Source organism: Chiloscyllium punctatum, chromosome 38 (assembly GCF_047496795.1).
Source record: "Chiloscyllium punctatum isolate Juve2018m chromosome 38, sChiPun1.3, whole genome shotgun sequence".
NCBI classification, from domain to species: Eukaryota; Metazoa; Chordata; class Chondrichthyes; order Orectolobiformes; family Hemiscylliidae; genus Chiloscyllium; species Chiloscyllium punctatum.
Genome location: NC_092776.1, coordinates 73,556,475 through 73,583,058, shown reverse-complemented (window position 1 = coordinate 73,583,058; position 26,584 = coordinate 73,556,475). Strand labels below are relative to the sequence as shown.

Here is a 26,584-nt window from a genome sequence, read left to right as displayed (position 1 = left end):
TCCTGCACAATTGTTTGACCCAGCACTCTGGTGATGTGACTCGGTACCTCTCCATGTGGTATCCCTCACTGTGTGGGTCTAATTGCTGCCTCTGTCAGCGTCTCTCACTTTTGAAGCTACTCCAGATCATGAGCCAACAGAGTTCTCCACTCCAGAGAGATGAGGCAGCACAGGTCAGGAATGGAGACTGGGATTTTCCAGATCTCTGTGGGGCTCAGTGCCATTCTATGTGTAGCCCTCAAAGCATTAGTCTATTCTGACTATTTCTGTGTCTTCTACAGGTACTCATGGTGTTCCTGACTCAATAGACTTGCCAACTGCAGGTTGGGACGATGGTTGGTCAGCCAGAAAGACAAAGTCAGGGAGTTCGGGTGTCTTCAATAAATCCTGCTGCCAGGTAAGATCATTCCAGTGCACAGAGCAGAAAGTAATAAGGGGGATCCAAACATCAGCTAACAAGACATGACATAGAGAAAGTGCTGGAGGGGGAGCACAGTACAGACACACCCCAGGCTCAATCACCAAGCCTGCTGCAAGTTTTGTTGTAATGAGACAGCATCGGGAGTTCCCAGTTATCAGTCCAGGCCTGTGCTTTCTTAGGGAGCATCAGAACAACTGAGGGGAAAGCAGGCCTCCCACGAGAGGGTGGTAATGCTGCCTGGGATCTTTCTGTTCCCTATTCCTTCTCCAACACTGTATCTATGGCTTATATTGAGGACCAGTGTCTTCAATCATTCTAACTCCTATAACAGTTCCTATCTCTGTCATCCCCTCCCCTCTCAAAAATTATTTCACATATTTGAAACCTCCAGTCCAGATGACCATCCCTATCACTGTAACTTGCTTCAGTCTCTACAACATGCCTTGTCTCGATAGTCCCCTCCTCCAATAACTGGAGACATGGGGTCTGTTTTTGTGCGGCATGACCCTTCGGCCGAGGTTCCCTAAATGGAATGATTTGCATTTGCCTGTGTTTGGCCCATACCCCTTCAAACCTTCTCCTCTCCATGTACCTGCTCGAGTGTCTTTTCCATGTTGTAATTGTACTTGTTTTCACCATTTCCTCTGGCAGTCCATTCCGTCTATGCACCATCTTCTGTGGATAATGTTGCCCCTCAGCTCCCTCTTTAAATCCTTGCTCTCACACCTCATGTTTATGCCTCCTGCTATGGACACACCTACCCTTGGCTATTCACCTTACTTAGGTCCTACATGGTTTCATAAACCTTTATAAGGTCACCCCGTGGCCTCCTCTGCCCAGCAGAAATATTGACAACAATGTTACAAATATCTCCAACTCATGTACTCAATGCTCTGACCAATGAAGACAAGTGTGCCAATTGCCGCGTTCAACACCCTGTCACCCTGTGATGCCAGTCCAAGGAACAATGTAGCTGCACCCCTTGGTCTCTCCCTTTTCTACAACACTGCCCAGGGCCTGACCATTACCTGTGTTAGTCCTCCTTGGTTTGTCTGAACTAAATCCAACACCTGAATTAAACTCCATCTTTCATTCCTTGGCCCACTGGCCCAGTTGATTACCATCCCCTTCGATAACTATATTTCCTGCCCACTCTTCCACTCATCTTGGTATCCATAAACGTACTAACAGGGACTCCTATATTTTCACTCAGATTGTTTATGTAAATGGTGCACAACAGTGGTCCCAGCACCAATCCTTACAGCACACTGCTGGTCAGAGGCCTCCAGTCTGAACAACAACCCTCTTCCACCACCCGCTGTCTCCCACTGTCATCCCATTTTGTATCCAGTTGGCTAGCTCTCCCTGATCCCTTGTGATCTACCCTTACTAACCAATGTATCATGCTACACCCTGACCAAGGGTTTGTGGAAGCCCGAAACAACGTCTGTTGCTCTGCCTTCATCGATCTTTTTGGTCACATCTTGAGCAAACTCCAGTCAAGTTTATGGGACATGTTTTCCCACGCACAAAGCCATGCTGGCTGTCCGTATTCAGGCCTTATCTTTCCAAATGCATGGACGGCCTACCTCTCAGAATGACCTCGAACAACTGACCCACCCTGATGTCTCGCTCATCAGTCAGTAGTTCCCTAGCTTTCTCTTGCAGCCTTTCTTAATTAATGACACAACATTATAATCATAGTCAGAGAGTCAGACCGCACTGTTTGGTTAAACCTAACCATACATTAAAACTGATCTCATCCCACCTTCCTATTCCTGGATCATATCCCTTCAAACCTTTCCTATTCCTGTACTAATCCAAATGTCTTTTGAACATTGTAATTGTCCCCATGTTCACCCCTTCCTTGGGAAGTTCATTTCACACACAACCCACTCTCTGTGTAACAATGTGCTTCTCATGTCTTTCTTTTTATATGTCTCTCCTCTAAACTTAAAAATGTAGTGCCTTGTCTTGAAACTCCCCTGTCCATGGGAAAAGACAACTCCCATTAACTCTATCTATCCCCCTCATGATTTTATAAACTTCTATGAGGTCATCTGTCAACATTCAGATTTCAGTGAAAAATACCAACCTATTCAGCCTTTCTTTATACTGAAGCCTTTCGTACCCAGCCACATCCCAGTAAATCTCCTCCCAACCCTTTCCAGCTTAATAATATCCTTCCTATAACTGGGCAACCAGAACTGGACACAGTCTTCCAGAAGAGGACTCACCAATGGCCTGGATAATCTCAATGCGACTTCCCAACTCCTACATCCAAAGGACTGAGCAATGAAAGCAAGTGAGGCAAGCACCTTTTTTAAAACTATCCTGTCTCTCCATGTTGCAAACTTTAAAGAATTATGTAGCTGAACCCTGAGGTCCCTCTGTTCTACAACACTACCGAAGGTCTTGCCATTAATTGTATAAGTCCTGCCTGTGTTTGTTGTTCCAAATACATTACCTCGCATTTATTCAGATTGAACTCCATCTACAGTTTTTCAGCCATTCACACATTTCATCAGGATCCCTTTGTAATCTCAGAAAACCTTCTTCACTGTCCACAATGCCACCCTCCACTCTATCAGCCAATCACACATAGCTCTCTATGGTACAAATATCTCTGCTAGGGACCCTACAATTTCTTCACCAGCTTCCCACAATGTCCTGAGATACATTTGATCAGTTCCTGGGGATTTATCTACCTTTGTGTTTTAAAACCTCCAGCACCTCCTTTTCTATAATGTGTACTCATTTCAAGACGTTGAGTCATAGAGATGTACAGCACGGAAACAGGCCCTTCGGACCAACTCCTGCATGATGTTTCTAGTCACATTTGCCACAATTTTGCCAATATCCCTCTGAACCCTTTTTCTATTCATACACCCATCCACATGCCTTTTCAATGTATTTCTATCAGCCTCCACTATTTTCTCTGGCAGCTTATTCCATCCACTCTGCGGGAGACCGTTGTCCTTTAGACCCCTTTGAAAAGTTTCCCTCGCCTGGGGAAATGACCTTGTCTATTGACCCTGTTGATGACCATCATGATTTTAAACACCTTTTATCGGTTAACTCCTCATCCTCCCATGTTCAAATGAAAACAGCCCCAGCCTATTCAGGCTTTTCCCTGAAGCACAAACCCTCCAACCCTGGCAACATCTTTGGTCATTTCTTCTGAACCCTTTCATGTTCCACGACATCCTTCCGATGGCATTGAGACCAGAATTGTATACAGTATTCCAATAGTAGTCAGGCCAAACACTGTTTAGTTCCCTGAGTGCCCCAGTCTTTATCCACAGTAAGTTCCAAAGTGAAATATTTGTTTTGGATCTTGTAGTTTCCCACATCGTTGCCTTCATTGATCATTAAGGAGACCGGGTTTGTCCCGAGCTCTTCTTTTGCCCTTAATACACTTGTAGAGTCTCTTTGGATTCTCCTTAACTTTCTCTGCCAAAGCGATCTCATGTCCCCTTTTTACATTCCTGATTTCCATCCTAAGTGTATTTCTACAGCCCCGATGCTCCTGAAGGGATTCCCTTGAGTCAGCCAGTTATATCTGACATGTGAACCCTTTTTCCTTGACCACAGCCTCGAAACTCAGTCAGTGTTTCCTAATTCAGTCAGCATTGAGCTGCACACTAACAGCAACACGCTGGTGCTGAACGCTCCTTTTATCTCGGTTTTAAAATATTCCTACTTGCCAGACTTCCCTTTATCTGCAAATAGCCTCCCCAGATCTACTTTAAAAATTCATGTCTAATACTATCTTGTTCCATTGAATAACTTTAACTTGTGGACCAGGCCTGTCCTTTTCCATCACTATTTTCAAATGAATATAATTGTGGTAACTTTCCAAAGTGCTCCCCCACTAACACCTCAGTCCCAAGGGGAGGTCAGGTTTAGCCCCATTCTCCAGTTGGGACACTTACAGAACACACTTAACAAATTCCTTCCATCCAAATGCTTAACTTAGTAGCAATCACAGTCCAGGTTTGGAACAGTACAGATCCCCTATCATTACAACACTATTATTCTAAGAGATATCTGAAATCTCCTGACATATTTGCTCCTCCATTTCCCATTGCCTATCACTGTAGTACGAACGGAGAAAACTAATGGCCAATTTTTATTTCTCAGTTCCACTAATATCGCTTAACTGGGCGATCCTACATGAATCCTCCCTCTAGGTACTGCTGGGATGTTTCCCCCCAATCAAACCCACCAGCTCTCCTCCTGTTTTCCCTCCTGTTCTATCCTTCCTGTAGTATCTGTCTCCGGAACATTGAGCTGCTGCTCCTGTTGCTCCCTCAGCTGTGTTTCTGTAATACCTATGGGATCCCAATCCCATGTTCCCATCCATGCTCTGGGTTCATCTGTCTTCTCTGTCTGGCCCTTTGCATTGAAATAACTGCAGTTTAAACCACCAGTTTTCCCTAGTTGTCTGCTATGTTCTTGCCTGCCTTGTCTACTTATATTCCTCTCTTAAACATTTTTACCAGCTTCAACTTTCTTACTGGCCTTACTTTGGTGTCACACAGCCCTGCCAGATGAGGTTAAATCCTCTCGAGCAGCTCCAGCAACGTTCCCCCCAGGATGTGAGTCCCCTTCCTGCTCCCAGTTCAGGTGTATTCCTCACCCTGTCTACCTGTGCTGACATCTTCAGACATCCAGGGACTTGCCCACCAAGGTCCCTGTATTCCTCAGTACTCCAGGAGGCGCTACCATTCATGATGTATATTATTCGTTTATTAGACTTCCCACAGTGCATTACCTCACAGTGATCAGAAGTAAACTCCATCTGCCATTACTCTGCTGAGTTTATCATATGATCGATATCAGACTGCAGCCTGAGTCCATCCCCCTCACTGTGGACAATACCCTCACCTTTCATGTTATCTGCAAACTTACTAATGTTACTTTCTGCTTTCACATCCGAGTGATTAATGTCCATAATGAACAGCAATGGCTCCTGCACAGATCCCTGTGGTACACCCGCTGGGCAAAGGCTTTCAATCACAAAACCAATCCTCCACCATTTGTGGAGCCAATTTACCAACTTACCTTGGATCCCATAGGATCTTCCCTTTTGGAGCAGCCTTCCGTGTGGGACCTTGTCAAAGACCTTAATGAACTCCATATAAACCACATCATCTGCACTGCCCTCATCAATATCAGAGGACAGTCGTCTAGCAAATCCATACAGACAATCCCAAATGAAATTGTGCGGGTATCCGTTTTTGGCGAATACATTGTATAGGTGTTCTTCTTCCTCTTTTTGCAGTTCTGGTGTACTGCAGTGTGTTGTGGCCCATTTGAACAATGTCTTGATGCAACTTCTTTTGTGTGTGCTGGGATGGTTGTTTTCGTAGTTTAGGACATAGCCTGTGTGTGTGGCTTTCCTGTATACCTTTGTGGTCAATTCTCCGTTCGGTGTTCTCTGTACCAAAACGTCTAGGAATGGGAGTTGGTTGTCCTTTTCTTTCTCTCTAGTGAATCGGATTCCTGTGAGTGTGGCATTGATGATCTGGTGTGTGTTCTCTATTTCTGTGTTTTTAATGATTACAAATGTGTCATCCACCTATCTGACCCAGAGTTTGGGTTGAATTTGTGGTAAGACTTTTTATTCTAATCTTTGCATTACCGCTTCTGCGGTTGTTGACAAGAGATGGGTGAGCCCATGGGTATGCTGTTAATTTGTTCGTATATCTGGTTGTTGAATGTGAAGTGTGTTGTGAGGCACATGTCCAGTAGTTTGAGTATGCCGTCTTTGTTGAGAGGATACTATGGGTCTGAGTGGGATGTCTGGATTGTGCACTTTAGGTAGTCCATGGAATCTGGGGGTGTTGTTGCTTTCAGTTTTCATTCTCTGTAGGTCAAACCTGGTTATCTGTCCGTTTTTTTGTAGGCTTCTCAGTGTGTTGATTATCCTATTGGTGAGCTGCGGAGTGGGGTCAAACTCCACGCAATTTCATCCACAGATGCCTCAGGGAAAGACAACGGAACAAAGACATGCCGCAACCCAAAGGATTAGCCACACTACCATACATCAAGAACAGTTCGGAACTGGCAGCCAGACTGCTGCGACCACTAGGACTCATAACAGCACACAAACCAACAGCCACTCTCAGACAACAACTCACCAGGACGATGGACCTGATACCCAGCATGAGCAAAACCAGTGTAATGTACAAAATCCCATGCAAGGACTGCACAAAACACTACACAGGACAAACAGGAAGACAGCTAACGATCCGTATACATGAACACCAACTAGCCACGAAACGACACGACCAGCTATCCTTAGTAGCCACACATGCAGATGACAAGCAACGTGAGTTCGACTGGGACAACACTACTATTATAGCACAAGTCAAACAAAGAACAGCCAGGGAATTCCTAGAGGTAAAAACAATGACTGCAGATGCTGAAAATCAAATACTGGATTAGTGGTGCTGGAAGAGCACAGCAGTTCAGGCAGCATCCAACGAGTAGCGAAATCAACGTTTCGGGCAAAAGCCCTTCATCAGGAATAATTTATTCCTGATGAAGAGCTTTTGCCCGAAACGTTGATTTCGCTGCTCGTTGGATGCTGCCTGAACTGCTGTGCTCTTCCAGCACCACTAATCCAGTATAGAGAATTCCTAGAGGCATGGCACTTATCCACAGTTTCAATCAATAAGCTCATCAACCTGGACCCAATATACCGGCCACTGCAGCGGACAGCTGGAACTGACAACCGGAAGTGGCAGATACAAATCACTATAAATGCCGGAGGAAAGATCACAGAAGCGCTTCACAGGAGGCTCCCAAGCACTGAGGATGTCACCTAGACAGGGGACAAAATATCTGCAACATAAATTCCCAACTCGGTGAACAGAACCACAACGAGCACCCATGCTACAAATCTTCTCACAAACTTTGAAGCCCTGTTGACTCTACAAAGCTCCGTCATGAACAAGCCACCATCTCGCTATTTCCTTTGCCTTTTTCAGTGTCTGCAACTCTCGCTGTATCTTCCAGGAACATTCTTTAGTTAATGCAGGTCTGCCGAGCTCCCCAGATAACCTGTTTCATCCCCTACAGCTCCCTCAATCACTGTAACACTCTCTGCTCTGTCTAATCCTCCTCTTTCCCACTGTCTTCCAGGCACAACGACGATCCTGTAAGAGAGCAGTGCGGAATGGGATGTTATAAATCTCAGCTGAGGCTTGATACCTACCATTACCTGTGAGCCACAAGGGGAGAGAACCTGAGCGAGTGCAGCACAAATCGGGAGAATATACATCAGTAGCGAGGGTCAAGGCCGACTGGGACTTGGAGTTGGATAAAAAGCAGAGCAGGAGGCTCGAAATCAGCACCGAGTCACAGAGGGAGTGACCGTGTGAGGGAGCAACTTGGAGCAGGAGCATGAGGCTGACTCTCACCTGGGAGAATATAAATCAGCACTGAGGATCGAGGCCTAGTTGTACCTGGGAGTCACAGAGATGGTGACACTGTGAGGGAGCAGACTGGAGTGAGAGCTGGACGATTACACGTCCGAGGAGACACATCACTGTGTGCACGTGTCCCTCCATTGTTCTGTGTTTGTATGTGTGTGTGTCCCTCCCTCACTGTGTGTGTTTGTACCTCCCTCGCTGTGTATGTGAACATGCCCCCCCTCACTGTGTGGGGGTGTGAGCCTGTCCCGCCCTCACTGTGTGGGGGTGTGCGCGTGTGTCCCGCCCTCGCTTTCTGTGCGCGCGCGTGTCCCGCCCTCGCTTTCTGTGCGCGCGCGTGTCCCGCCCTCGCTTTCTGTGCGCGCGCGGGGGTCCTCCCCTCGCTCTGAATGTCTGTGCATGCGTATCATTTACTCACTTTTTTCCTGATGTCCCTCAGCCTCCGACGCCACAGCCCCAGCCTGTTCAGCCCCTCCCTGTAGCTCAAATCCTTCAACCCTGGCAACATCCTTGTAAATCTTTTCTGAACGCTTTCAAGTTTCACAACATTTTTCCTGATAGGAAGGAGACCAGAATTGCACAAAATATTGCAACAGTGGCCTAACCAATATCCTGTATAGCCGCAACATGACCTCCCAATTCCTAGAAATAATACTCTGACCAATAAAGGAAAACATACCAAACGCCACCTTCACTATCCTATCTATCTGCGACTCCATTTTCAAAGAGCAAGGAACCTGCACTCCAAGGTCTCTTTGTTCAACAACACTCCCTAGGACCTTACCATTACGTATATAAGTCCTGCTAAGATTTGCTTTTCCAAAATGCAGCACCTCGCATTTATCTGAAGTAAACTCCATCTACCACTTAGCCCATTGTCCCCAGATGGTCCAGATCCTGTTGTAACCCTCTTCGCTGTCCACTACACCTCCAGTTTTGTTGTCATCTGCAAACTTACTAACTGTATCTCTTATGCTCTCATCCAAATCATTTATGTAAATGACAAAAAGTAGAGGGCCCAGCACTGATCTTTGTGACACTCCACTGGTCACAGGCCTCCAGTCTGAAAAACAAACCTCCACTGCCATTTTCTGTCTTTTACCTTTGAGCCAGTTCTGTATCCAAATGGCTACTTCTCCCTGTATTCCATGAGATCTAACCTTGCTAATCAGTCTCCCACGGGGAATCTTGTCGAATGCCTGAGTGAAGTCCACATAGATCACATCTATGACTCTGCCCTCATGAATCTTCTTTGCTACTTCTAAAAAAACTCAATCAAGTGCGTGGACATGATTTCCCACAGACAAAGCCATGTTGACTATCCCTAATCAGTCCTTGCCTTTCCAAATGCATGTACATCCTGTCCCTCAGGATTCCCTCCAACAACTTGCCCACCACTGAGGTCAGGCTCACCTGGCTTATAGTCTATAGTTCCCTGGCTTGTCTTTACCACCCTTCTTAAACAGTGGCACCACGTTTGCCAACCTCCAATCTTCCGGCACATCACCTGTGATTATTCATGATATAAATATCTCAGTGAGAGGCCCAGCAATCACTTCTCTAGCTTCCCACAGAATTTTCGGGTACACCTGAATCAGGTCCTGGGGAGTTATCCACCTTTAACAGTTTCAAGACATCCAGCACTTCCTCCTCTGTTTCTCTGGACATTTTGCAAGATGTCACCATCGATTTCCCGACAGTCTATATCTTCCATGTCCTTTTCCACAGTAAATACTGATGCAAAATATTCATTTAGTATCTCTCCCATTTTCTGTGGCTCCACATAAAGGCCGCCTTGTTGACCTTTCAGGGGCCCTATTCTCTCTCTAGTTACCCTTTTGTCCTTAATATATTTGTAAAAGTTCTTTGCATTCTCCTTAATTCTATTAGCCAGACCTATCTCATGTCCGCATTTTGCCCTCCTGATTTCCCTCTTTAGTATACTCCAACTTCCTTTATACTCTTCTAAGGATTCACTCGATCTATCCTGTCTATACCTGATATATGCTTCCTTCTTTTTCTGAACTAAACCCTCAATTTCATTAGTCATCCAGAATTCCCTATACCTACCAGCCTTCCCTTTGACCCTGACAGGAATATACTTTCTCTGGATTCTTGTTATCTCATTTCTGAAGGCTTCCCATTTTCCAGTGGTCCCTTTACCTGCGAACATCTGCCTCCAATCAGCTTTCGAAAGGTCTTGCTTAATAACATCAAAATGGGCCTTTCTCCAATTTAGAACTTCAACTTTTAGATCGGGCCTATACTTTTCCATCACTATTTTAAAACAAATAGAATTACGGTCACTGGTCCCAAAGTGCTCCCCCACTGACACCCTGCCTTACTTCCCAAGAGTAGGTCAAGTTGTGCACCTTCTTAAGTAGGCACGCACACATACTGAATGAGAAAATTGTCTTGTACACACTTAAGAAATACCTCCCCATTTGAACCTTCACACTATGGCAGTCCCAGTCAATGTTTGGAAAGTTAAAATCCCCTACCATACCTACCCTATTCTTCTTACAGATAGGTGAGATCTCCTCACAAGTTTGTTTATCAATTTCCCTTTGACTATTGGGGGGTCTGTAATACAATCCTAATAAGGTGATCATTCCTTTCTCATTTCTCAGTTTCACCCAAATAACTTCCCTGGATGTATTTCTGGGAATATCCTCCCTCAGCACAGCTGTAATGCTATCCCTTATCAAAAATGCCACTCCCCCTCCTCTCTTGCCTCCCTTTCTATCCTTTCTGTAGCATTTGTATCCTGGAACATTTAGCTGCCAGTCCTGCCCATCCCTGAGCCACGTTTCTGTAATTGCTATGAGATCCCAGTCCCATGTTCCTAACCATTCCCTGAGTTAGTCTGCCTTCCCTGTTCGGCCCTTTGCATCTAAATAAATGCAGTTTAATTTATTAGTCCTATCTTATCCCTGCCTGCCCTGACTGTTTGACTCACTTCTGTTCTCAGCTGGACCTGTCTCAGGTCGAGCTCCCAAAATCCTCCCTGTGATTGTTACCATGTCCTATCCTTGCATTCCTCCAAATCCCTGTAAAGTCATCCCATTCCTAAAACCCTCCCTGGATATGTAATCTGTTCCAGCTTCCACAACCGTCCCTATCTCTGTAAGGCACTCCCCCGTCCCAGTTACAGCGGGCTGTAGTATCACTAAATGCCAGTAGTCACTATAATATCAGAGTAAGGTGTGAAAGCAGGAATACTGTACTGGGTTCGATGATCAGTCGTGATCACATTGAATGGTGGGACTGACTCTGTGGTCAAATGGCCGATACCTGCTCTTCTTTCCTGTGCTTCTCGATAAACTTACTATCCATATAACCTCCTTCAGTCCCCACAGCCCTCCCTATCTCCATAAACTCCATCAGTCCCCACGACTCTTCCTATCCATGTAACCTGAATCATTCCCCACAAACCTCCCGAACTCCATAACCTCCAAACGTCCCCACGACCCTCCCTATCTCCATAATCTCATCATGACCCAACGACCCTCCCATTCAGAGTAATCTCCTTCAATCCCCATGATCCTCCTGATCTGTGCAACCTCCTTCGGCCCAATAGCCCTGGAGATCTCTTTGGCCCCTTTCAGGCCCCGCATCATTCCCTATCTCCATAATGTCCTTCAGTCCCCACGACCCTCCCTATTTCTAAAACATCTATTACCTGTTGATCCTGTAAGCTACCTTTTTCCGATTGATAAACACGAACTCCCAAAGCCCTTTCTGCTGCCAGTCTGAAACCAAACAATGTTAGCCTGATCGTAGGTCGGGAGCTGAAATATGTTTGAAAGGATATGTCAATGAACAATAACTGGACCCTTAGAAACGCTTTTAAGAAAAAGAGAATGTGTTTTTGCACCTGTTGGCTTTTATTTTTATTGGTGAGAATATCAATGGCAGAATAGATACGGGTGTAGGAGCAGTTGTACTGAGGATACGGTTTACTTGAATTTTCAGAAACCTTTACACAAGTTTCAATAACGTCTAAAGAGTAACTTGTTAGAGAATAGGGCACCTTAACTGTCAGGAGGTGGGTGAGATATTAGACAAAAATAGTGTTGTCAGAATTTACTGTGGAGAAAGTCATGGAAGTTCAGGAACTTGGGGAAATAAATAGTGATGTCTTGGAAAGAATCTTCAACAGAGAAGAAAAAATGCTGGAATCTGAAAACAAATAAAGGTAGATCAATCCTCAGTCGCTTATTAGGTTGATCCTAGTATATTGTGGGAATCTGGGGAAGAGACTGCAGTGTCCCTAACAGAGATATTTATATTATCAACAGACACAATGAGTTACTGGAAGACTGGAGGGTGTTCCATCACTTAAGGGCTTCAGGGAGCAGCCAGGAAATCACAGCCCAGTGAGCCAGTGCTGGGTAAGTTGTTGGAGGAGATTCTGAGCGAAAGGAGCTACATATATTTGGAAAGGCAAGGGTTGATTCGAGATAGTCAGATGGCTTTGTGAGTGGGAAACCATGTTTCACAAACCGGATTGACTCTTCGAGGAGTTGACCAAGAGATCGATGAAGGCAGAGCAGTCAGCGTTGTCTACATGAACTTCAGCAAAGCATTTGACAAGGTTCCAAGGGATGTAAAACATCTAGTCAAGAGGAAGAAGGAAGATAACTTTGGTTTGAGGAACCAAGGAGTAGAAGCAGGGCTCCAGAGAGTTACATGGGCCAGCTCGGTGGCTCAGTGGTTAGCACTGCTGCCTCACAGCACTAGGGACGTGATTTCAATTCCAGCCCCAGGCGACTGTCTGCGTGGAGTTTGCACATTCTCTCCATGTCTGCGTGAGTTTCCGACAGGTACTCCGGTTTCCCCCCGCAGCCCAAAGATGTGCAGGTTAGGTGAGTCAGCTGTATATATCTGTGTTTGTGTGCTTCTTCATGCGCATGTCGCTCCCCCACTGTATGTGCGTGTCCCTCTCTCGCTGTGTGTGTCTGTGTGTGTGTGTCTCCCTCGCTGTGTGTGTGTGCGTATGTGTCACTCCCTCGCTCTGCATATGCGTGTGTCCCTACCTCCCTCCCTGGCTCTGAGTGTATGTTTGTGTTTGTGTGTGTGTGTCCCGATTCCTGTGCGTGGCATTCCCTCGCTTTGTGTACATGTGTCGCCCCCTCGGGGTGTGTGTGTGTCCCTCCCTCGCTGTGTGTGTCTGTGTTTGTGTGCTTCCTCATGCACGTGTCGTTCCCTCGCTGTCTGTGTGTGTGTGTCACTCCCTCGCTCTGCGTGTGTGTGTGTGTGTCCCTCCTTCGCTCTACGTATGCGTGTGTCCCTCCCTCCCTCGCTCTGTGTGTGTGTGTGTGTGTGTGTGTCCCGATTGCTGTGCGTGTGTGTGCGTGGCCCTCCCTCGCTGTGTGTGCATGTGTCGCCCCCTCGCTGTGTGTGAGTGTCCTTCCCTCGCCGTGTCTGTGCAAGTTCCCTCTCGCTGTGTGTGGGTGTCCCTTCTCAATTTCTGTGCACATGCCCTCCCCCTCACCGTGTGTGTGCTTGTCCCTCCTTCCCTGTATGTGTGTGTGTCTCCCTCCATTCCTGTTTGTGTGTCTGCCCCTACCTCGCTGTGTGTCCTTGTGAATGACCCTCCCTCACTGTGTGTGTGCATTTCTTTCCCTCCCTCGCTGTGAATGTTTGTGTGTGTGTGTGTGTGTACGTTTCATTCCCTCGCTGTTTGTGTGTCTCTCGCTCGCTCTGTGTGTGTGTGTGCGCGCGTGTGTGTGTGTCTCTCCCTCGCTGTGTGCATGTGTCTCTCTCTCTCGCTGTGCGTGTCCCTCCCTCACTGTGTGTGCGTGTCCATCCCTCGCTGTGTGTGCGCATGTCCCTCCCTCGCTGTGCATGTGCGTGTTTCTCCCTCTCTGCGTGTCTCAGCAAGTCCCTCCTTTGCTGTGTGTGTCCCTTCCTCGTTTTGTGTGTGTATGTGTCACACCCTCACAGTATATGATTGTGTGTGTCCCCCTTCGCTGCGTGTCACTCACTCACTGGTTGCGTGTGTGTCACTCCCTCGTGTTGTGTGTATGTGTCTCTCTCTCTCTTCTGTGTGTGCGTCTGCCTCCCTCGCTGTGAGTGTGCATGTCCCCCCACGCTCTCTGTGTGTGTGTCTCCATCCCTTCCTCTGTGTGTGTGTGTGTGTGTGTGTGTGTATGCGCGTGTCCTTCCTTTCCTGTGTATGTGCATGTCCCTCCCTCGCTGTGTATGTATATGTCCCTCTCTCACTGTATGTGCACGTGTCACTCCCTTGCTGTGTGTGTGTGTGTGTCCCTCCCTTGCTCTTTGTGTATATCCCCCTCACTGAATGTGCGCATCTCCCCTCGGTGTGTGAGTGCATGACCCCCTTGCTGTGTGTGCATGTGTCCCTCCCTCGCTGTGCCTGTGCATGTCCTCTCTCTCTCTCTGTGCGTGTGTCCCTCTCAATTTCTGTGCACATGGCCTCCCCCTTGCCGTGTGTCTGCTTGTCCTCCCTTGCTGTGTGTGCGTGTGTCCCTCCCTTGCTGTGTGTGCGTGTGTCCCTCCCTTGCTGTGTGTGCGTGTGTCCCTCCCTTGCTGTGTGTGCGTGTGTCCCTCCCTTGCTGTGTGTGCGTGTGTCCCTCCCTTGCTGTGTGTGCGTGTGTCCCTCCCTTGCTGTGTGTGCGTGTGTCCCTCCCTTGCTGTGTGTGCGTGTGTCCCTCCCTTGCTGTGTGTGCGTGTGCGTGTGTGTGCGTGTGTCCCTCCCTTGCTGTGTGTGCGTGTGTCTCCACCTCTTTGTGTGTACGTGTATCCCTCTTTTGCTCTGTGTGTGTGTGTGTGTGTGACCCTCCTTGGCTGTGTGTGCGCGTGGCCCTCCCTCGCTGTGTGCGCGTGTCCCCCTCTTGCTGTGAGTACGTGTCCCTTTTGATGTGTATGTGAGTGTCATCCCTCACTGTGTGTATGTGTGTCCCTCCCTCGCTGTGTCTGCGTGTATCCCCCTAACTGGTGTCCTTCCCTCGCTTTGTGTGTGTGTGTGTGTGTGTGTGCGTCTCTCGCTTGCTGTGTGTGTGTGTTTCCCTTCCTCTAGTGTGTACGTGTCACACTCTCACATTGTGTTTGTGTGTCCCCCCTTCGCTGCGTGTTCCTCACTCGCTGTGTGTATGCGTGTTCCACCCTCACTCTGTGTGAGAATGTGTCTCCCTCCCTTGCTGTGAGTGTGTGTCCCCCTCATCGCTCTGTGTGTATGTGTGTGTGTCCCTCCCTCGCTGTGAATGTGCGTGTACCACCTCGCTGTGTGTGTGTGTGTGTTTCTCTCTCTCTCCCTCGCTGTGAGTGTCCGTGTCCCCACTTGCCGCGTGTGCGTGTGTTTGTCCCTACTCACTGTGTATGTGTGCGCACCTGTCCCTCCCTTGCTGTGTATATGCGTGTCCCTCTTTCACTGTGTATGTATGAGTTTCCCCCCCCCCTTGCTTGCTCTGTGTGTGTGTGTGTGTGTGTATGTGTGGCCGTCTTGGTGTGCGTGTGTGTGCGTGGCCCTCCCTCGCTGTGTGCGCATGTGTCCCTCTCTTGCTATGTGTATGTGTTTGTGCGTGTCATTCTCTCGCTGTGTATGCATGTCCCTCACTGGCTGTGTTTGTGCGTGTCCCCCTCTCGCTGTATATGTCTGTGTTTGTGTGCTTCCTCATGCGCATGTCGCTCCCCCACTGTACGTGCATGTCCCTCTCTCGCTGTGGGTGTGTGTGTGTCCCTCCCTCGCTTTGTGTGTGTCCCTCCCTCGCTCTGCGTGTGTGCGTATGTGTCCCTCCCTCACACTGTGTATGCGTGTGTCCCTCCCTCCCTCCCTCGCTCTGTGTGTGTGTGTGGCCTTCCCTCGCTGTGTGTGCATGTGTCGCCCCCTCGGTGTGTGTGTGTGGTCCCACCCTCGCTGTCTGTATGTGTGCGTGTCCCTCCCTCACTGTGTATGTGTGAGTTTCCCCCCCCTTGCTCTATGTGTGTGTGTCCCTCTTGCAGTGCGTATGTGTGCGTGGCCCTCCCTCGCTGTGTGTGCATGTGTCGCACCCTCGCTGTGTTTGCGAGTGTCCTTCCCTCGCCGTGTCTGTGCATGTTCCCTCTCGCTGTGTGTGCGTGTCCCTTCTCAATTTCTGTGCACATGCACTCCCCCTCACCGTGTGTGTGTGTGTCCCCCTCCATCTCTGTTTGTGTGTCTGCCCCTCCCTCGCTGTGTGTGCTTATGTATGACCCTCCCTCACTGTGTGTGTGCATGTCTTTCCCTCCCTCGCTGTGAATGTGTGTGTGTGTGTCCCTCGCTGTGAATGTGTGTGTGTGTGTCCCTCGCTGTGTGCGCGTGTCCCTCCCTCGCTGTGTGTGCGCGTGTCCCTCCCTCGCTGTGTGTGCGCGTGTCCCTCCCTCGCTGTGTGTGCGCGTGTCCCTCCCTCGCTGTGTGTGCGCGTGTCCCTCCCTCGCTGTGTGTGCGCGTGTCCCTCCCTCGCTGTGTGTGCGCGTGTCCCTCCCTCGCTGTGTGTGCGCGTGTCCCTCCCTCGCTGTGTGTGCGCGTGTCCCTCCCTCGCTGTGTGTGCGCGCGTGTCCCTCCCTCGCTGTGTGTGCGCGCGTGTCCCTCCCTCGCTGTGTGTGCGCGCGTGTCCCTCCCTCGCTGTGTGTGCGCGCGTGTCCCTCCCTCGCTGTGTGTGCGCGCGTGTCCCTCCCTCGCTGTGTGTGCGCGTGTCCCTCCCTCGCTGTGTGTGCGCGTGTCCCTCCCTCGCTGTGTGTGCGCGTGTCCCTCCCTCGCTGTGTGTGCGCGTGTCCCTCCCTCGCTGTGTGTGCGCGTGTCCCTCCCTCGCTGTGTGTGCGCGCGTGTCCCTCCCTCGCTGTGTGTGCGCGCGTGTCCCTCCCTCGCTGTGTGTGCGCGCGTGTCCCTCCCTCGCTGTGTGTGCGCGCGTGTCCCTCCCTCGCTGTGTGTGCGCGCGTGTCCCTCCCTCGCTGTGTGTGCGCGCGTGTCCCTCCCTCGCTGTGTGTGCGCGCGTGTCCCTCCCTCGCTGTGTGTGCGCGCGTGTCCCTCCCTCGCTGTGTTTGCGCGCGTGTCCCTCCCTCGCTGTGTGTGCGCGCGTGTCCCTCCCTCGCTGTGTGTGCGCGCGTGTCCCTCCCTCGCTGTGTGTGCGCGCGTGTCCCTCCCTCGCTGTGTGTGCGCGCGTGTCCCTCCCTCGCTGTGTGTGCGCGTGTGTCCCTCCCTTGCTCTTTGTGTATATCCTCCTCACTGAGCGCATCTCCCCTCGGTGTGTGAATGCATGACCCCCTTGCTGTGTGTGCATGTGTCCCTCCCTCGCTGTGCCTGTGCATGTCCTCTCTCTCTCTCTGTGCGTGTGTCCCTCCCTCGCTGTGCCTGTGCATGTCCTCTCTCTCTCTCTGTGCGTGTGTCCCTCCCTCGCTGTGCCTGTGCATGTCCTCTCTCTCTCTCTGTGCGTGTGTCCCTCTCAGTTTCTGTGCACATGCCCTCCCCCTTGCTGTGTGTCTGCCTGTCCCTCCTTCCCTGTGTGTGCGCGCGTCTCTCCCTCACTGCGTGTCTCAGCAAGTCCCTCCCTCGCTGTGCCTGTGCATGTCCCCTCTCGCTGTGTGTGTGTCCCTTCCCCCCTGTTTGTGTGTACGTGTCACATCCTCACTTTATTGTGTTTGTGTGTCCCCCCTTCACTGCATGTCCCTCACTCGCTGTTTGAGTGAGTGTCATTCCGTCGTGTTGTGTGTATGTTTCTCTCTCTCGCTGTGTGTGTGCGTATCCCTCCCTCGTTCTGTGTGTGTGTGTTTACGTGTGTGTGTGTGTGTGTGTGTGTGTCCCCCTTTGCTGTATCTGTTTGTGTGTGTCTGTCCCTCCCTCGCTGTGTGTGTGTGGCCCTCCCTTACTGTGTGTGTGCACGCGTGTACCCCCTCACTGTATCTGTCTGTGTGTGTCCGTCCCTCCCTCACTATGCGTGCGTGTGTGTGTCCCTCCTCTGCTTTGCTGTGTGTGTGTGTGTGTACCCTCCCTCGCTCTGTGTGTGTGTGGTCCTACCCTCACTGTGTATGTGTGAGTTTCCCCTACTTGCTGTGTGTGTGTCCCTCTTGCTGTGCGTGCGTGTACGCGTGGCCCTCCCTCGTTGCGTTTGCATGTGTCTCCACCTCTTTGTGTGTGCATGTATCCCTCTCTTGCTCTGTGTGTGTGTGTGTTTGTGTGTGACCCTCTCTCGCTGTGTGTGCATGTCCCTCACTGGCTGTGTGTGCGCGTGTCCCTCTCTTGCTGTGTGTGTGTCTGTGTGTCCGTCCCTCTTGCTGTGCGCGTGCGTGCATGGCCCTCCCTCGCTGTGTGTGCATGTGTCTCCCCCTCGCTGTGTTTGTGAGTGTCCCTCTCTTGTTGTGTGTGGTGTGTGTGTGTGTGTCTCTCTCTCTCGCTGTGTGTGTTTCTGTTTGTGTCCTTGCGCATGCGCGTGTCCCTCCCTTGCTCTGTGTGTGTGTGTGTCCCTCTTGCTGTAAGTATGTGTATCCCTCTTGCAGTGTATGTGCATGTCCCACACTCGCTTTGTGTGTGTGTGTGTGTGTGTCCCTCTGGCTGTGTGTGCGCGTGTCACTCCCTCGCTGTTTGTGTGTGTGTGTGTGTGTGTGTGTGTGTGTGTGTGCGTCCCTCCCTTGCTCTGTGTTTCTGTCTGTATGTGTGTGTGCATGCCCCTCCCTTGCTTTGCTTGTGTGTGTGTGTGTGTGTGTGTGTGTGTGTGTGTGTGTGTGTGTGCGCGTGTGTGCATGTCCCTCCATTACTCTGTGTTTCTGTGTGTATGTATGTGTGCGTGCCCCTCCCTCGCTTTGCATGTGTGTGTCTGTCCCTTGTGTGTGTGAGTGCGTGTCCCACCCTTGCCGTGTCTGTGTGTGTCCCCTCTCACTGTGTGTGTGTGCCCCCTCTCAATTTCTGTGCACATGCCCTCCCCCTTGCCATGTGTGTGTCCCTCCCTCGCTGTGTGTCTGTAGGTAACCCCCTCACTGTGTATGTTTGTATGTCGCTCCCTCGCTGTGAGAGCAAGGGACGGACACGTGCACAGTGTTTGTGTGTGTGTGTATCTGTGCGTATCCCTCCCTCGCTTTGCATGTGTGTGTCCGTCCCTTGTGTGCATGTCCCTCACTTGCTGTGTGTGTGTGTGTGTCCCTCCCTCGCTTTGCGTGTGTCCGTCCCTTGTGCGCGTGTGCATGTACCTCCCTTGCTCTGTGTTTGTGTGTGTGTATGTATGTGTGTGTGACCCTCCCTCACTTTGTGTGTCCGTTCCCTTGTGTGTGTGAGTGTGTGACCACCTTGCTGTGTGCTTGTGCCCCACCCTTGCCGTGTCTGTGTGTGTCCCCTCTCGCTGTGTGTGCGTGCCCCCTCTCAATTTCTGTGCACATGCCCTCCCCCTCGACATGTGTGTGCTTGTCCCTCCTTTGCGGTGTGTGAGTGTCCCTCCCTTGCAGTGTATGTGCGTGTCCCTCCCTCACTGTGTGTCTGCGTGTATTCCCCTCACCGTAAGAGTGTGTGTTTGTCCATTCCTCACTGTGTGTGCGTGTCTCTCCCTTGCTCTGTGTTTGTGTGTGTGTGTGTGTGCACGCGTGTGTCCCTCCTTTGCTTTGCGTGTGTGTGTCCACATCCCTCGCAGTGTGTGTGTGAGTCCCTCCCTCGCTGTGTGTCAGCGTGTATCCCCCTCACTGTGTGTGTGTTTGCGTGTCCCTCTTTTGCTTTGCGTGTGTGTGTCCCTGTCCCTCGCTCTGTGTGTCCCTCCCTCGCCGTGTGTCTGCATGTATGTGCATGTCCCTCCATCGCTGTGTGTGTCTGTGTGTCCATCTTGCTGTGCGCGTGCGTGCGTGGCCCTCCCTTGCTATGTGTGCTTGTGTCACCCCCTCGCTGTGTTTGCGAGTGTCCCTCTCTTGCTCTGTCTGTGTCTGTTTGTGTTTGTGTCCCTCCCTGGCTGTGTGTGCGCATGTCCCTCTCTCACCATGTGTGTGCGTGTCTTTCTCTCGCTGTGTGTGTTTCTGTGTGTGTGCTTGCGCATGCACGTGTCCCTCCCTTGCTCTGTGTGTGTGTCCCTCTTGCTGTGAGTATGTTTGTCCCTCTTGCAGTGTGTACGCGTGTCACTCCCTCGCTCTTTGTGTATGTGTGCGTGTCCCTACATTGCACTTTGTGTATATGCCCCTCACTGTGTGTGCGCTTCTCCCCTCGCTGTGTGAGTACATGTCCCCCCTTGCTGTGTGTCCCTCCTTCGCCATGTCTGTGCGTGTCCCCTCTCAATTTCTGTGCACATTTCCTCCCCCTCGCCGTGTGTGTGCACTTGTCCCTCCTTCCCTCTGTGTGTGTGTGTGTGTGTGTGTGTGTGTGTGTGTGTGTCCCTCCCTTGCTGTGTATGAGCATGTGCCTCCCTCACTGTGTGTGCATGTCCTTCCCTTGCTGTGTTTGCGTGTCCCTCCCATGCTCTGAGTGTTTATGTGTGTGTGCATGTCCCTCCCTTGTTGTGTGTGTCTCTCACTCGCTGCGTGTGTTTGTGTCCCTCCCTCACTGTGTGTTCACGTGTCCCTCCCTCGCTGTGCGTGCACTTGTCCCTCCCTCGCTGTGTGTGCACATATCCCTCCCTCGCTGTGCGTGTGCATGTCCGTCCCTCGCAGTGTGTGCACATGTCCCTCCCTTGCTCCGTATTTGTGTGTGTGTCCCTCCTTCGCTGTGTGTCTGCGGGTAACCCCCTCACTGTGTGTGTTTGTGTGTCGCTTCCTCGCTGTGTGTATCACACGCTCGCTGTGTGTGCACGTATCCCTCCATTGCTCTGTGTGTGTGTGTGTGTGTGTTTGTGTGTATGTATTTGTTCGTGTCCCTGTCTTGCTTTGTGTTTGTGTGCCCCCTCTCAATTTGTGTGCACATGCCCTCCCCCTCGCGCGGTGTGGGCTTGTCCCTCCTTCGCTGTGTGTCCCTCCCTCGCTGTGTCTGTGCATGTCACTCCCTTGCAGTGTGTGTGCGTGTTCCTCCCACGCTGTGTGTGTCCATGCTCCCTCCCTTGCTGCATGTCTCAGCGTGTCCCTCCCTCACTGTGTGTGTGTGTGTGTGTGTGTGTGTGTGTGTCCCTCGCTCTCTGTGTATGTGTATGTGCGTGTGCATGTCATTCCATCACTGTGTCTGTGTGTGTATCCCTTCGCTGCGTGTCCCTCCCTCGCTGGGTGTGTGCGTGTCCCTCCCTTGCTCTGTGTGTGTGTGTCCCTCCTCACTGTGTGTGTATGTGTGGGTGTGTCCCTCTCTTGGTGTGTTTGTGTATGTGCGTGTCCATCCCTCGCTGTATATGTGTGAGTTTCCCCCCTTGTTCTCTGTGTGTGTGTCCCTCTTGGTGTGCGTGTGTGTGCTTGGCCCTCCCTCGTTGTGTGAGCATGTGTCTTCCCCTCTCGCTGTGTGTGCGTGTGTCCCTCTCTTGCTCTCTGTGTGTATTTGTGTGTGTCCCTCCCTCGCTGTGTATGCATGACCCTCCCTGGCTGTGTGCGTGCGTGCGTGTTCTTCCCTCACTGTGTATGTGTGAGTTACCCCCTTGCCCTATGTGTGTGTATGTGTGTGTCTCTTAACTCTGTGCGTGTGTGTGTGTGTGTGTGTGTGTGGCCCTCCTTCGCTGCGTGTGCATGTGTCTCCTCGCTGTGTGTGCACATGTCCCTCTCTTGCTCTGTGTGTATGTGTGTGTGTTTGTGTGTCCATGTCCCTCACTGGCTGTGTGCGTGTGTGCCCCTCTCTCACTGTGTGTCTGCAATTTTGTACTTGCTCATGTGCGTGTTCTTCCCTCGCTGTATGTACGTGTTCCCTTCTTGCTGTATGTGTGTCCCACTTGCAGTGTATGTGAGTGTCCTTCCCTCGCGCTGTGTGTTTGTGTGTGTGCATGTGTGTCCCTCCCTCACTGTTTATGTGTCAGTTTCCTTCCCTGTATATGTGTGTTACTCTTTCTGTGCGTGTGTGTGGCCCTCCCTCGCTGTGTGTGCATGTGTCTTGCCCTAGCTGCTTGTGCGCGTGTCCTCTCTTGCTGTGTGTGTGTGTGTGTGTGTGTGTGTGTGTGTGTGTGTTTGCGTGTGTCCATGACCATCCCTGGCTATGTGTGTGCGTGTCCCTCTCTCGCTGTGTGTCTGTGTTTGTGTGCTTGAGCATGCGCGTGTCTATCCCTCGCTGTGTGTACGTGTCCTCTCTTGCTGTGTGTATGTGTGACCCTTTACAGTGTATGTGAGTGTCCGTCCCTCGCTGCGTGTGTGTGTGTGTGTATGCATGTCACTCCCAAACTGTGTGTGTGTGTGTGTCCCTCCTTGGCTGTGTGTCTGTGTGTATGTCCCTCCCTCGCTTCATGTCCCTCCCTCGCTGCGTGTGTGCGCGTTCCCCTCGCTGTGTGTGTGTGTGTGTCCCTTCCTCTCTGTGTGAGTCCCTCCCTCAATTTGATGTGTCCCTTCCTCGCTGTGTGTCTGCGTGTATCCCGCACACTGTGTGTGTGCATGTCCTTCCCTCGCTGTGTGTTTACGGGTATCTCCCTCACTGTGTATGTCCTTCCTTCGCTGTGTGTTTGCGTGTCGCTGCCTTGCTGTGTGTGTCCAACATTTGCACCATCAGTGGATTGGCCATCATAAATTGACTGTCGTATTCAGGAATGTGTGGGTTAAGTAAGTTCACCACGAAAAATGCAGGGTTTAATGTACAGGTAGAGAGGTGGGTCTGGGGAGAATGCTCTTCAGAGGTTTGGAATGGACTGGTTGGGCCGAATGGCCTGGTTCCACACGATGGCGATTCTATTCAGGTTATTGCCCAGCCCTGTCAACCATCCCCATCTCTTAAACCTTGCCTAATCCCCAATATTCTCTTAACACAGCAATCTCTTCCAGACTCTAAATTACTCCTTGTCTATGTAACCTTCTTCAGTCCTTACAAAGATCGATATGTCTGTCACCTCTTCCTGCTTTTAGAACCCTCCCTATAACTATTACCATTTAGTACAGCACTCCCAATCATTGTTCCCTCTTGAAACTCCCATAAACATTTGTATCTCTGAAAACTCATCTGGACTGTCTCAACTTCTCTTTGACAGTTACGTGCTGAGACCTGCTCTATTTCAGTGAAGTAATTAAGTCTTGGTAACACTCACTGTTATAATCTCCCTCCAGCCTTACAGCACTGAGGATCTATAGAAGGTCTTTTCAACCCGACAACCATCTCTGTCTCTGTAATCTCCTCCACTCACCATAATACATTCTGTCTGAGCTCCTCTGTAGTCCACTAAACACTGCCTAACACTGTCTGTATCAGTGTAACCTTCTCCAAAAACACAACCTTCCCTATCTGTGTAAATCCCTACACCAGTCCCTATCCCTCTCAGCTCCGTCTAACAATACAACCCTCCATGTCTGTGTATTCACCTTCAGTCCCTACTCACCTCCCTATCTGTGTAACCTTCTCCATGCATTTTTGCTTCAGTCTCTTCAACTGTCCCTGTCAGTGTAACCTCTTCCAGACCCGAAAACTCCCCTCTCTTTAACTTCCTCAGGCCACATACCCCTCACTATCTATAACCTACTCCTGTCTGAGAAACCTACTTCTGCAAACTGCTCCAACTCTTCAACTCTCCACAAGCTCCTGCAGCACTTACATCCCTCCTTATCTACCAAATCTCTTCCAGTCCTTAAACACCAACAGTCTGTGGAGACCTGACCACCATCCCTATCAGTGTAATCCTCTCAGGTCTCTGCAGTAATCCTGATCTGTCGAACTCACTCCATGCCTGTGCCTCTCCCAATCCAGTCCCTACAAAACCCACTATCTATTTAACACTCTCCTGTCACTATCACCCCCATGTCAATGTAAGCTCCTCCTGTGTCTCCACCATCTACCCATCTCCATAACCTTGTCCAGCTCTTACACCACTATCTGTTTAAACGTCACCCTCCCCTACAACTTCCTCCTTGTTTGTGCTATGCTCCCTTATCTGTGAAATTGTCTCTGACCAAAATTGTTATCGTAGTCTCTGAAAAGAAATCCAGATTCCACAATCTCCATAACCCCCAGAACCTAAGCCTTCCTATGTCTATAAACATCTTCAGTCACGACTACCCTGCATATCTCTTTGTTCTTCCAGTCGATACAAACCTCTTTATCTCTGTAATCTGCTCAGCTCCCTAAAACACTCCCTGTCGGTGATCCAGTCCTGTCCTACAAACATCCTTATCCCTGTAAGCTTCTCCATCCCTCCCAACATTCCCAACTCCATGAACTCCTGCAGGCCCTATAGTTCTCCACATTTCTGTAACCTCCTGTGGCTCTCTGGTCCTTCTTCTCTGTGTAACCTCGTTCAGACCCCATACTCTCCCGCTTCCTGAATCCTCTTCCTGCATTGCAACCAAAACCACATGTTTATGTAATATCCACCAGTGCTTACACCCTCCCCAACTCAGTAACCTTTTGCAGTCCTAACAAAACACCTAAACTGTAAACCTCTCATTTCCCTACAATCCTCCCTCCCTCCCTCCTCAAATACCTTCATCACCATGAAACCTCACAATTACTGAAGCCTCCTTTTGGCACTGCAACCCTCCTAATGTCTACAAAATCCTCCTGTCCTGATATCCCTCCCTATCTCTGTAACCCCCACCATCCTCCAGTGCCCTTCTGGGGAACATGGCAGAGGAGGGAAGATTTGGAGAGTCCGGACCATATTATGGAGGTAGAATTCTGGGGATTACAGATTTGGTCGAATGTCTGTGAAGTGCAGATTATTGGCAAGGATTCTAAAGACAGGAATTATGACTACTTGGGAAACCATAGTTAGATTAGAGACAGTCAGCATGGGTTTGAGAGGGGTAGGTCATGCCACACAAAACTTATTGAATTCTTTGAGGATATGTTATTATACGTTGATGGCTCATTCAAAAAAGAAGGATGCTTTTGGATACAGGATTGGATGGCCCAGAGTAGACAGAGTATGGCAGCAGATGGACAGTATTGATCTTGGAGCTCATTGGCCTGTGGTTTTCTGTAACAGTCGGCTCTGGGACTCTGCTCTTTGGGAGTTTTTATAAATGACTTGGATGTGGATGTTGGAGAGTGAGTTAGTAAGTTTGCCAATAACATGAAGGTCGGTGGAGTGGTGGGGAATGTGGAGGGCTGTTGGAGGTTGCAATGGGATATTGACAGGACGCAGAGCTGGGCTGGAAGTGGCAGATGGAGTTCAATCTGGAAAAGTGTGAAGTGATTCATTCTGGAAGGTTGAATTTGAATACAGAATACAGGGTGAAAGGCAGAATACTTGGCAGTGCGGAGGAACAGAGAGATCATGGGGTCCATGTCAAAATCACCACGCACGTTGGTAGGTTTGTTAAAAAGGCATATGTTGTGTTGGCTTTCCTTAGCAAAGGGGATCAATTTTAAGAGCTGCGAGGTTTTACTGCATCTTTATAGCTTCCTGGTGAGACCACACTTGGAATATTGTGTTCAGTTCTGGCCCCGTCTTTACAGGAAGGATGTGCAAGTTTTAGAGAGTGTACACAGGAGATTTACCAAGATGCTGCCTGGAATGGAGGGCAGTTCTTAGGGAGAAATGTTGAGGGGGCTAAGGCTTTTCTCATTAGAGTGAAGAAGGGGGCGGGGCGACTTGGTAGAGGTGAACAAGGTGATGCGAGGCACAGAGTGAGTGAATAGTCAGAGACTTTTCCTCCTACGGCATAAATGGCTATTACAAGGGGGTGTAATTTTAAGGTGATTGGAGGATGGATAAGAGGATAGAGAATGGTGGGTGGTTGGAATGCACTGATAATGGTGGTAGTAAAATTAGATACATCCAGGACATTTAATAGACTCTTGGACAGATACATGGATAATAGTAAAATGAAGGGTATGTCGGTTAGTTTGATCTTACATTTGGATAAAAGGTTTGCATGAAATCATGGCTGAAGGGTCTTGGGCTGAACCATTCTGTGTTCTGTGTTATGTCTGGTAAACTGGGTAATAAGCTCAGATCAGTGCAAAAAGAATATGGCATTCAGGAGGAGCTAGTCAACTGCATACAAAAGTTGCTTGACGGTAGGAGACAGAGGGTGATGGGGGACATGTTGTTTTTCTGACTGGAGACATGTGACCAGCGGTGTAGTGGGTCCACTGTTGTTTGTCGTTTGGATAAATGGTTTGGATGGGAATATTGGTTTTGTGGTAAGTAAGCTTCTTGGGTGACACTGACATTGGTGGTAAAGTGGTTACTGGTGAAGCTTATATATGACACAACAAGATTAACAGGACTGCTGGGATAGTGGGCTGAAGAATAGCAGATGGGGTTTAATTAGATAAATGTGAAGTGTTCCATTTTGGTGAAACAAACCAGGGTGGGACTTGGACAGTTAATGTTCGGGCCCTGGGTAGTGTTGTCAGTCAGAGACCCAGGGATGCAGGTACACAGTTCTTTGAGTGTGGTGTCCCAGGTAGACAGGCTGGTGAAGCAGGCGTTTGGGATGGTTACCTTCATTGGGGAGAGCATTGAGAGTAAGAGTTGGGATGTCATGTTGTATCTGTAAAATACAATGTTGGGCCCCCATAAAAACATTGTTGATCAGGAGGAAGAACTCATCTAATTCACTAACCTCCTTTAGGGAAGGACATCAAATATTCTAACCTGGTCTGGCCGACATGTGACTCCAGACCCACAGCAATATGGCTGACTCTGAGCTACCCTCTGCGTAATTAGCATTGGGTTCAAAGAATGTTGTTCCAGGCAATGACACCTACATCCCATGAATGAATATA

At 49.7% G+C, this 26,584-nt stretch overlaps 1 long non-coding RNA gene across 1 annotated transcript in view; it reads left to right on the top strand.

The window, feature by feature from the left end:
• LOC140463690 (uncharacterized) overlaps nucleotides 1-26,584 on the top strand; it is a 64,968-nt gene that overhangs the window by 823 nt on the left and 37,561 nt on the right. Inside the window, exons 2-3 of the long non-coding RNA XR_011954736.1 lie at nucleotides 282-397; nucleotides 7,574-8,013. This is a non-coding gene — a long non-coding RNA (uncharacterized lncRNA). The remainder of the gene's footprint in view (nucleotides 1-281; nucleotides 398-7,573; nucleotides 8,014-26,584) is intronic.